The 12399-nt window shown below is 38.4% G+C and overlaps 1 protein-coding gene across 5 annotated transcripts in view; it reads right to left on the bottom strand.

Moving 5' to 3' along the window:
- The window catches only part of LOC100646636 (photoreceptor outer segment membrane glycoprotein 2), a 77974-nt gene extending 66194 nt beyond the window's left edge, over positions 1-11780 (bottom strand). For all 5 annotated transcript variants that reach the window (XR_007226502.1, XM_048412550.1, XM_048412552.1 and 2 more), the window contains exon 1: positions 11527-11780. The gene's annotated coding sequence lies outside the window, so the exon portion shown is untranslated. The remainder of the gene's footprint in view (positions 1-11526) is intronic.
- Between the last annotated feature and the right edge of the window lie 619 nt (positions 11781-12399).

A 12399-nucleotide genomic window follows, 5' to 3' on the forward strand; every position in this document is an offset into this window, starting at 1 on the left:
AAATTGTGTAGAAAGGGAATTACTTTTTTTTTTGAACCACGTTAAATGAAACTCCAGTAAAATAAAAATTAGCTGCATTCAGTAATTAGAAAAACATGAGTTTTTAATACCAGCATTTGTAAATATTCTCAGAATATTTATCCCTGTCGAAGTTCCTTGAAACGATCTAAACAATCATCTTCGACAATACTGCGCATGAAAGAATCATCTTAAGATCGAGGAAAGATTAACGAAGTTCTGACTAATTTGTACAGTTAAAGAGAGAACGAAAAACACAATGAATAATACAGGATAAAGTACAAGAGAAAATAGGTGGGTTTGTTTGAAGCGCTTCCTTTATTCCGTGAAACGATATGAAAAAGTGGTTCTGCCGGAAGTTACACGGGCCATGTTCACGTTACACGAGCTACCCTTTGTGGTGGAAATTGTTTCTTTTTAAGTAGGGGTGCAAAAGGGAATGTCAAGCTCTCTCACTACTATTCCCAGTTGAAACGCGATGCTACCATTTTTCACTTCCTCTCTCATTCTTTTTAACCGATTCAACATTTGCTAGTCGACCATTCAATGAACACGAAAAATAACCGCCCCAAAAAGGAAATCGAAATAACTTTTCAGTTTACAGTCTGTTAAAGAATATTTATTGTAACAACGATATTTCGCTAACACATTCAGGAACAATTCCTATCAAAAATTTGTGTGAAATAAAACATCTGTTATTCAACCATTCAACGAATACCGAGAAAAGAAATAACCCTCCAATTTACGGTCTGTTAAAAAAACGAGTCGTATTCTATTTCCTATGACACTTTCAGAAACCGTTTCTACCAAACTTTTTTTCAACGTTAAGCGATCGTAGAGGGTTGGAAATCGTGGTAGAAAATCGTAAAAGGCAGCAAACGAACCGCGCAGAGGACCAGGATCCAACAGGAAATCCGGCCGACGCGTAATATGCGATTTCGTCAGGTGGAACGGCTTGGGAATCGAATTACCCCGCGAGGAGTATCTACAAAATGGCCGTGCAGTTGTTTCCCGACTCGTAAGTGGGTGCAGGAGAGACAAGAGCGGAAGGAAACGACGGAGAGGGCGAGAAAGTAGTTGAAACGGTCAATGCGAGGAAGATACGGAGAGACAGTCATTCCAACGTCGTCTCTCGGCATCGGGAAACCCTCTCTCGCATGAGAAATAACTCGAATTTAAACGGCTCGCATGCCGCCGTCAGCCACCCCTTTTACGACCGCCGGAGAAATAAACGGGAAATGAACGACCAAAAAAAAAGTTAAGGGGAGATGGAAAGGGGCATAATGGCAGCTAGACGCTACGATGACTGAATATCCAGGAGTTTTTCTTACGCCAATTCCTTCCTTTAGCCACTTAGTTAACTGAAAGAAGATACACGTATACATAATATATTATTAATATATATTTTTTATTTTTGTATAATTTTGGTTAAGAGTTTAGGATCGCTATTCTCTAGAATAGGAGCAATTTCAAGACAAACGTTGTTGGAATTTTCGTACTTTAGAAAGTTTACAGACAAAGATTTATTAAATTGCAGGAAATTCCTATCGAGATCCGAGGAGTTAGTTTTGAATTGATAATAAAATTTTATAAAAGATTCGACGTAGGTACATTAACAAAATTGACCAAAATTTCCCCGTTGTCATTAGAAAATCGCCAGGGAAACGTTTCGAGGTGCGCTGCACCGGAGAATTCACCGCTAAGTAGAATAGTCCCGTATCTATCCAGCCACGGTAGAAATTCATCGATAGCGGGTCTCGCCGGGAAATGTAATTTCCCGGAACCTATCGTTATCGGGACACGAGTAACAGCCACGATTTACATAACATCACCCTGCTGGTACAAAATGCAGAAATCGAAAAGGAGGAACGAAGAGGACCAGAGTCCGAATGAAACAACCTGTTTGAAACGAAACCACCCCTTCCATTCTCTTTCCAATTTCCCAATTCGGGGCGTGCAAAGACGACAAGGACTACTGCATTAGCCTTCTATATACATGTATAGGTACGCTGAATTGCAAGAGTATCGCGTGAAGCAGCGCATATCTAAATAGACCGTGCCAGGAATCGAGCGCTATCTGTTCGAGAAACCTGTGAATAATTTTCACTGCAAGCGCTCCCAAGGCCTCCGGGGGTTTTTAATCGAGCGCCGGTTATTCCAGACGCGAGACCTTATCCTCCTGCGTTTCGTTCGCGTAGAAAAAAGTAGAAAATGCTCGAGAAAATAGACGAAACACGACGTCGCAACCTGTACCGTGGTTATCTACGTCTACGTGTAAGAGAAGCAGAGGTAGCAAGGGGGATGGTTACTGATGCACGCTGAAATTTTAACGAAGCTTCGCCGGTAGCCTTTCTGAATTCACCGTCGGACCCGTACTTTTTTTCCTTCACTCCTCGTCTCTTTGAGATCCTCGATGACCTCGCCTCCCATCCACCTTTACGACCGCTGTCATCACCTACGCCAAGTGGATACGCAAGCCGGTCCGAGATCAGCAAAGTTGGACGTGCCTCGAATCCACGTTTCCAACTCATTTACGAGTGGTAAGAATTTAATGGAGTATTAACACTAGCCCAGGGGAGAAATGGTAAGGTGGACTTTGCCAAATCTTCTGGTATGGGAGGGACTTCCATAATTTGGCTGACAGGAGTGCTGGTGTTGTTTGATTTTCGGTATTAGTAGAGAATTTTTATATATTTGAAGATCACAGCTGAGAAGTCATATTTTCTGCCTCTTCTTTTTCTTTATTTGTAAAAGAGCAATTTCTAAATTCAATTATATTGTTAAGGAATATTACATCGAAATTATCATCGTTCCAGATGCACCAGGCTCGTTAGAAAAAGGATAAAAAGTCCACGATAATAATAAAAACAAATTGCTGCGAAATCAAATAGCCACAGAGATATCGATTGCACAAGTGACCAAAGCTTCATTTTCTAATCGAAGTTGTATCCGCTTTGTGCCCAACATTCTCATCTCAAACCTTTGGGCGTACATTCCCGTTTGAACGGTAATTGAAGAGCTATCGCGATATTATTAAAAACAGAGAGCGGAGCGTAAAATGATATGAAGCATTAATGGAGAGCGCGGGGTGAGCGGCTGTTCGCGATAGATGTAATAAATTTTAATTAAACGGCCTGCGATAAAAGCGGCGCGATAGGCGGTCGAATCAAAGTAGAGCGATGAAAATCGTCGGTCGATCCATTCGCGAAGCAATCGTAAGGAAACAAAAGAGTCGAACAGAGGGCGGAACTCGAAGAAATTAAGCAAATGGCAAAGAATAACCTGGAAGTACGAACTACGAAGGGAATGAGGCGTTGAAACGAGTCGTGGGAAAAAAGCATCGAGGAATTTCAGTGAACCATGCCGGTTTATCGAACTACTTAACTGGAACAAAGAGACAAAGCAGCTAACACGAGAGTCGAGCGAGGGTGACGAGAGGGAAAGTTTTTAGGACTCGAATCGAGATTATTGGAGCGATATTTCTCGTCGATCTATTCGTTTTGACCTTTACATAAGACGAAAGATTTGCTGAAGGAGCTGTAACCTGTTTCCTTTCAACGAGATTCGCAATCTTTCTATAAAAGAGGAATTCCTAGTCTTGTCAATTATCGAGGAAACGTTCCGCTGGCTATGCGAATTAAAATCATTTATATTCCATAGAGACGTACTTTAAACCAGAGACAAAGAAGCAGAAGCCTCGTAAAGACCTTTGAAGACTGCCGAGCTTCTCCGACCGACTTTTTCATCAAATTTCACGAATTATTTTTAAATCGTCGCGTGGCAAACGGAAGAGTCTACTTAAAATCCATTGTCTTCTATAGAGAACCCATCTCACGCTGGACTAACCGACAGATCTAATTTCTCCATTGAAAATCCTCTCTAGAACGGTGTTTCCTTTCGCATTAAATATCCACCCGATTTCAATCTCTCTGATTTTCCCTCGGTCAGAAGTGAATACGCGTACGATTCATATAGAATAGAAGCTGTTTGGCAACCTAAACTCAAAGAACCTCCAATTTCGTGGGGTCTTGCTCAGTTGTTCGTTCATGAAACAATTGAATCGTCTTTGTATAGCTACACGTGTAGCTATGTGTGCGCGTGTATAGGTAGCAAAGGGGAATCTTTCGTCGAATTACGAGGATTCGTGGCACGGGTCAGTGGTCGTGCAATTTTCGTGTCTCTCGGGTGTCTGCATCGACTTTCTCGAACTCGTGCCAGTCCCACCGAGACTTCCGTCCCTTCCTGCAGCGTTTATGCGTCGCCTGGGACGCGAGTACGTTGAATAACACACGCTATGAGTAGAATGGGGTGACTAGGCTCGAGGAAAGACTACCCGAGGCTGTAAGAAAAATAGACGTGCTTCCATAGCGCCAGAGGCTCGCTTATTTGTCCAGGCCAACGAATATTTTGCTATTCTCACGCGTCACTGATGGTTTTGCTACGATAAAGTGGCTGAGAGATAACAGAGGGTTCGAGTCGTTCTTGCGTGATACTTTGCGTCATTATTGCAAGAAATCTGATTCGACGTTTTTGGAAGATTTAAGCGTTCGTACTGTTTGCAGTATTTGTTGGCTTTCGGGCGAGGGATTGCTCGAGGGAAAATACGAACCTTTTTAAAAAAGAAGTAGTTTCTCGAAAAATATAAATTTCTCGAAGAAGGGCTGATATTGTAGGAAAAATTGAATTTCCTAAACAGGAATTGTTCCTTTGAAACGTATACATTTGTGAAGGAAGGGATGTATATGTTTAAGAGATACGAATTTTTCAAAAAAGAATTACCTTTTCTGAAAAATCTGAATTCTGTTTGAATTTTTTAGGAGATACGAATTTTATAAAGAAAGGATGATTTTGAAGAAAATATGCATTTCTGTGGAAATCACTTGAAATTATTATAGTATTGGTAGATTGTGGTGTAAAAGATACGATTTTTTCCACTGGACGTAATTACGTTGTTCTATTAATCGACACGAATTTAAATAATTAAGGGGGCTAAGCAATTAATCGAATGAATCTGCGGGCGGTTGCATGATTTACAACCGCGCCATCGGCTTGTTAACCGACGGATATTTAATCAAGCAAATCTGTGTAATGCATACGGGATTTCCTTTAAGCTCGTTGCATATTGCACGGCATGGCTGTGCAAACAGAAGCATGCTATTCCTTCGATCGTTAATTCCACAGCAACACACAGAAATAGTAAATAAAATTTTCAGATGCTACAATAGAAGAAAAAATTCCAGACAAATTAAAGAGTTCATAAAAAATCGATTCTTATTTACTTTTATCTGTTACTTGTCGAATGGTAAAAAATATCTTTGTATTTTTCATCTTTGTTGAATAGATTTCAACTATTTTAAACAAAATATCATATCATAAGACAAATTAAACTAAAAATAAAATAATCGAGTTAATAAAGTTGGTCCCAGGAAATTTTCACGATACATGATCGGGTTAGTTTTCGTCATTTAGATCAGTTCGTACTGACTACTACACGATGTGTTTTATCGAAAAGACGGAAAAATTTTACAATATTCTTTTTCGTTACGAGATCCTCGATCATTAGTGTCATTGTGCATAAATGACGAACCGATAAAATTGACGACGAAAGCTAGTTGATTTTTCAAATAATTGTCGAAGTAAATCAGAAAGACTATAAAAGGAAACATCGCTCTGATAATGAAGCAAGATGAAATCGCAAAAATCGATCAGCCGCCGATGAAACGGGAATTAAATTCATTCCATCGTCGATATTACTTCAACTCTTTACACGGCGCGCTACGGTTATGCGACCCATTAAAGCCGGGCAGTGTGCTTAAACTCTTTTCGATCGAAATATTAACGGCTATTGGTGGATAAAAAGCGTGGACGGCTGGATAGAAAATATATAAACGATTCGATAGCAGACTGAATTGGGACAGGGAGGGGTGTACAGTACAGAGAACAACGGAACGCGATCATCGAATCGATAGATAACAATATCTAGTGTTCGAGATTGCATATCGCGTTACAGAGAATCAGTGTATATCGGCTGATTGCCTCCGTGCCCATTTATGACGGCAATTTCGCTATTTTCTCGATACGTCGGGCTTGAAATAGAGTGAACCGATTGGGGATGAGGGTGGAATAAGCGGAGGGGTGGGAAAAGAGCGGACGATGGTCTACGCTGTGGCGCTTCGAAGAATTCATTCACAGTATCCTACGTGCAGACAATGAACATCTACGTTTGTGAATTTCTAGGAAGTGCGAACATTTCAATTATATTTTTGTGGAGATAATTTAGAAAATGTATTGGCCGCGAAATATGTAACCAACGACGACTTTAAATATAATATCGTACAAAGTAAAAGGTACTTTTTGTTAGAACGCTTGTCGTTAGGATAACGTAACTTGACGTTATACTTTTAAGTCTGCAGAGAGTAAAATTCAGGCCCTCCTTCCATTTCATTTAAAACACGAGTAATTTCCTGGTGAAGGCAATCCAACGAACACATTCTTTCCACCGCTCGTGAACGAAATTTCCCTATTACCTCCTCCTTTTTTTTCCTTTTATTCTCTACCCTGCATAACGATATTCCAGAAAGTCGCAATGTCGAACGAAAACGTAACTTACTCTGCCGAAAAAAATGCACCCTAAATCACCTGTCCCATTAGCGTGGACAGAAAAAAAATGAGATACACCTAATTACTTTTCGCTTTTTCCCCAGCATCCGCTCTTCATCCAGATGAAACGCGTTGATTCTCGTTAAAGTAACCCAATAAACGTGAGGCTCCTCTCTCTTTTTGCTCGACTCGAGGAGCGGCCACGGGATAAAATTCTCTCGAGTCCTCCGGCTTAACACGTTGCGAAATATTCGACGCATGTTTCGTAATTCTCGCGTTGCGCAGCCCTCCGGCGAAATAAGGGCGAAAAGTTGCAGTTAAGTGCTAATTGCTTTATCCTTACCTCGACCGTAATGCGGATCGCGCGTCGCCCAAGCGAAACTATGGCCAACCACCTCCGGAACCTGCAACTCTCTATACCGATCGATCGCTCCCTGTCGACGTTCTGCCGCGATACGTGATATTCTTTTGAAATTAGACGAATTGAGAGACGAAACCTGTTTGTTTTATATTTCCAAAGAGATTTTGGCGGAGTTTGCTGTTGTTAATCCTTTCAAGGACTAGGAATGGTGGAATACACACACACACACCTTTTAAGATATTTTTAACGTGGAATTTATTGGAACGCCGTGTCGTTCATTTTATGTCGTCGTTACTGTGAGAGCTTAAAAATGTGTAGAATAGAAATATATTAAAAGATAAAATGAATAATGGAAAATAGAATGCATATCGAAAGGTACAATAAAAATGAAATATAAACAGTATATATGGAAATATATAAAGAATATATATATGTTTCCATATGCATGTGAAACATACAATAATCTGCATTCATAAAATATAATTTCCACAAATATTTAGCGAACATAAATTTTCGGATACAAACTATTAATTCATAATACACGTTTCAACCAAAATCAATTATTAACCTATAATAGAAGCTTTTTAAACGTATATAAAAGAAACGAAACCTGTGAATTTGTAATCCTTGAATTAGTCCAAATTTGTTTAGGCAATAGAAAGTATTTTTTATTTTTTTAGACAATATAGAATCAAGTCCAAGAAAATGTTTACGAAATATTCGCCGTTCAACGATACTTTCCATATATCCTGCGACATTCAGCCAGTTTCTGAGTCTGAATGAAGACTACCTGCATCGGTGCTATCATTATCACAGTGTTTGTTACATTTCGCGTTATTCCTTCAACAATGTTCTATGTTAAACGTATACCTCTGTATCGAATATTGTGTCACGTGTTTCACGCGAGTTCTTAAGAAGATTGATCGTTATCTGTGTGAGAGTACACTGAATATACGTGTACGCGATCTCGCACCATGCTCGTGAAGGTGAATGGGGTTTCTGTATATACGTGCGCGCGTTTTCAATGGAGCGTTGTTTGCCCAGACATTGCGTATTTTGAGCACGTTGACTTGATTTCGACGTAGTAATTGAAATGCTAGCTGATGAAATATATCTTTAATTCAACGCCATTCCCCCCCAACAATAACTTCTACCATGTTTTACATTTTTTACGCTGTTATGCTTCTAAATAAATCTCCGCTAAAAGAGGAAAACGACGTTTTGTTTCTGTTATACGTATTTCCGGCAATATGTACGATTAAAAGATTATTCATAATCATGCTTGAATTAAAGAAAAATTGTAAGCGCACATATATGTAGCAGTAAAAGTTGAAAAATTCAAATGAACATATCGTACGCTACTATACGAAATCATTTCAACAAATTACAAGAAATATTGCTGATCAGCTAACAAAATCTTCCTCCACATTTTTCGATAGGAACTATCTTCCTTCTGGATACTTCATTTACGCTCGCGGGGTTTTTCGAACCGTCCGCATTCACGAAAGGTTACCTTCCTTCAAAATTCCCCTCTATGCCCGAACTCAAGCCCCGCAAACTATTACTCAAACTATTCCAACTCATATTCAACTTGTCCACCCTCATACGTGTCCCCGTGTTCGAACATGTTTGAGAATGCATCCGCCCCGCCTCGAGTAACGTCAGCGGGCTTGTGTTTACACACGCAAACATCAATATTAGCACGTGCATCGTTCGCGCGATTCGCGTTTGTTTGAACCGCCGCGATTCGCCTGCGTTTCTCCGTTCTCTTCCGTCGTTGTCTTCGTGTCCATGCTTTTCATCACGAAATCATACTCCATCAACGTATACAAGGTGTTGCAACATGATCAACACTATATACGACAACTGGGAAAAGTAACCGCATATGAATGGTAGGTTCATGAAAATACATCCGCTTGTATGAACGAAGTATCTGATTAACTGAACTTAAAGCCGAATTTCCGCTGTATCGCGTTGCAGGAACTCGTTGGATGGACGCGGATGAAACGAGAATGAAAGTAGCTGTTCATGCGTCGTGTTCGTCCAAAATGAAACAATGTAAATTCGGCTTTAACCGAACTCTTTTACCTGAGCTATTGCCGGGCATCAACCCATTTATGTGAACGTATAACAATAAGATGTAAACAGTAGGGGCATGCGTTACGTGACACACTCTCATACTTCGCAGTGGATACAAGTTTGCAACATTGTTATGTGTTCAAGGGTAGATGCTTCGAGGAATTTTCTTATACGAGCATGGACTTCTATTAATCGAGCGAAAAGAATTACGGATGGAGAGAAATAGGTGGATACCTATTATGCAAATGACCTGGTTATATAAACAACTCGTATAAACAGAGTCCTATTGCAATTAGATGCTACAAAATATTTTAAAGTTTCGTTAGTACTGTTACAAAACTCGACTATCACGATTATAGATGTCGATAGAGTTCGAAAGACATCTGGATTATTATTTTATATATATTATTTTACATATATTATTTTACATATATTATTTTATATATATATACATATATATATATTTCATATATTATTTTATATATGACATATATTATTTTACATATAAATTGTACAAAATACAAATCATATTGTGTCACTGTAGAAAACGATTTCTGAGCATTTACAGATATAGCTTGGTCCAGTTACACGAGACACCCTCTATACGAGATTTAGGTATGTATCCACGGTGTGGTCGAACGAATACACGCGAGAATAGGAGCGCGCAAACGCGGAGAAACACGAGCCAGCCAGCGAGAACGCTTTAACGAACCAGCAACGCCCGAAGCGATCGCGAGAGACACCGTCCTTGTTTCCGCGTAATGAATACGAAATTGAATAACATCCGGCGTCGAACGTTTACCCTAGCTTTACAAGCTTTCAATGACGCGACGAGGGAGTCGCAAGCTCAACTTGTATCGTTTCGTTTCGTCGCGCCGCGATGTTTTTGTCAGCAGATCGTTTGATCGACAAACGAAGGAGTTTCGTAGATGCGAGGTATACTCGAATTTTGCTTCGTCATGATTACTTGCTACCAAGGATGTAGGTACTGTGTTATGTATCGTGATTTTGGATACTATTATCACGTTTCATCAAAGGGGTAGTTTTCGCTAAATTCGCGAATATATTATGTAAGCTATTAATTTATAGCTAATGAATATTTTAATGGGAACTGGCCAACAATAAGAGTATAACGTAAGATTTCAAAATCTAAGTAGCTATTCGATCGTAACACGCGAAATGACCGATTTGTAACAAGATTCACTGAACGAATTAATAAAACAAAGAAATTTGCGTTACATATAGAAGAGGAAATTTTCAGTTTAAGACTTATAGATAACAATTATCGAGTAATCAATTTTTGCTACGGTCTAATGACCAGTTTAACTTTTCAAAGGCAAAATCATAGTTGGATTAAACTTGTATTAAATTTGAGTTAAGCTTGGTACATGGATAATTTATTTTATAGCGTCTGGGAGTATCTGGGAATTATCTTGAGGCAATAAAAGTTTCTTTCTATTTGTCTGTGAAATATTTCTGCCTTGAGTCGAGACTTCGGATTTTAGTCGCGTCTCCTCGATCTCTAGTAAAGTAAACTCTACTTTATTTTCTTGAATAATATTTTACGATTCACGAGGTATACTAAAGAAACAAAGATTGTATTCTAAAGAGAATTCAATTATAATAATGTGCTGGTCAGAATTAGCATCTTATCGACGAGATGCTTTTACCGTGAATAATAATCTTATTGAAATCCTGTCTTTTAAATTAATCGAGCTACCGATATGGAAATTTAATAATATATTAAAGAACCTTTGATTATTATTCGTATTGTTAGTGTTATGGAAATTCCAATATTGAGATATTTGATACATTTATATATCTCATCTACATATTGCAATGTAACTGATTCACGTAACATGTTAATTTTAATGATCTGCCTTGCCGTTAAAATGTTCATGATATATTTCTTATACGACAGATATTCAGTCCAGAATTCTTTTATCTCAAGGAATTTATTCATCAATAATCCATTGAAATAAAGAGAATTAATGCTGGTATCTGTAATATTCAGACTGCGGATTTTTACGCATTCACGGGAAACATAAAAATACAAAAATGCATAGAATACGCGTAATATGCAAAAGTATGTAAAATATGCAAAGTTTACCACTTGTTATGATATTTAATAAGCAAAACAAATTCCTTTATCGGTTCTATTCCTCTGTTAGTTTCCTTCGCAAAAATATGAATTTGCATAAATATCCGCAGTCTGGTAATACTAATTCCGAAATAATAACAAAATCAGGTTCAGATTCAATGTACGTACAGCTGAGTTCATGAAACTTCAGTGACTCCAAAGTTTTTGGCATTAGCGTATAATTTACATTCTCCACTACTTTCTAAACTTTATATACCCAATTATTCACCTATCGTGACAATACAATTATTACGCATCGTAAAACACGAAATCGCATTTAACACCGTACTGATATCGTTTAATGTTTAACTAATATTAATTCGCTTACTTGGCAATCTTCACTTCTCGTTTAATATCTGCCTTAATATCCACGTTTGGATATGGTTATTCCGCGTCACTTTTATTCCCACGTAAACACACGTTGAAAATAGATTGTAGTGGTAACAAGCCGTGGCAGATACGGTGTCCCAGTTGTTGTTTAACGTCGTTTAACTGCAATGTTCTCAATCGACGCCAGTATCGATGGAACAGAATAACGCTTGCCCGTCACTTAGAACGCGTCGCGATCGACTAAATGTTTCGTATTCGAGGTTACTTCGGGCGAGGGGCACCCCTTGTCTGCGATGAATGCGAGCAATTCTGCTACCTGCGGTTTGTTGACGTCACGCGGATGAAATATTTCGTGGGATACGAAACCGTTCGTATCGTATATCTCCATTTGTTGTTTGAAACTTGTGTTGCACGAAAGACACGTGCGACGATAGAGTCAAAAGATGATTCGATTTGGTCAATTTTTTAGAACGAACCTTTAGCGATAATATTGTTGACTTTATAATATTAACGTAACAATGTCCGTTTAACGGTACTATTTTTATCAGTAGAGAAGAATTGTTTAAGGAATACGTGGAATCTTTATATCGTTTATTTAATGTTTATTTAATGTTTCTAGAAAACTGTGTTTATGTGTCATTTAATTGATTTTTCAAACGCGATAAATCTAATTTTATAGGCGAGAAAAGCTGTTTAATGAAATTTTTGTAATGAATTTCTCATCAAGTTTATACATCGAATTTTTATTACGCGCGGACAAAATTTTATTTATTCCATTTAATTTACTTAAAAATCCTGTTTGATCATTTAAATCTATTTATTCCGTAGAACATTTTGTAATTTTAGTTTCACGGATCGTATAATCAATTTT

Source organism: Bombus terrestris, chromosome 15 (genome assembly GCF_910591885.1).
Source record: "Bombus terrestris chromosome 15, iyBomTerr1.2, whole genome shotgun sequence".
NCBI lineage: Eukaryota > Metazoa > Arthropoda > Insecta > Hymenoptera > Apidae > Bombus > Bombus terrestris.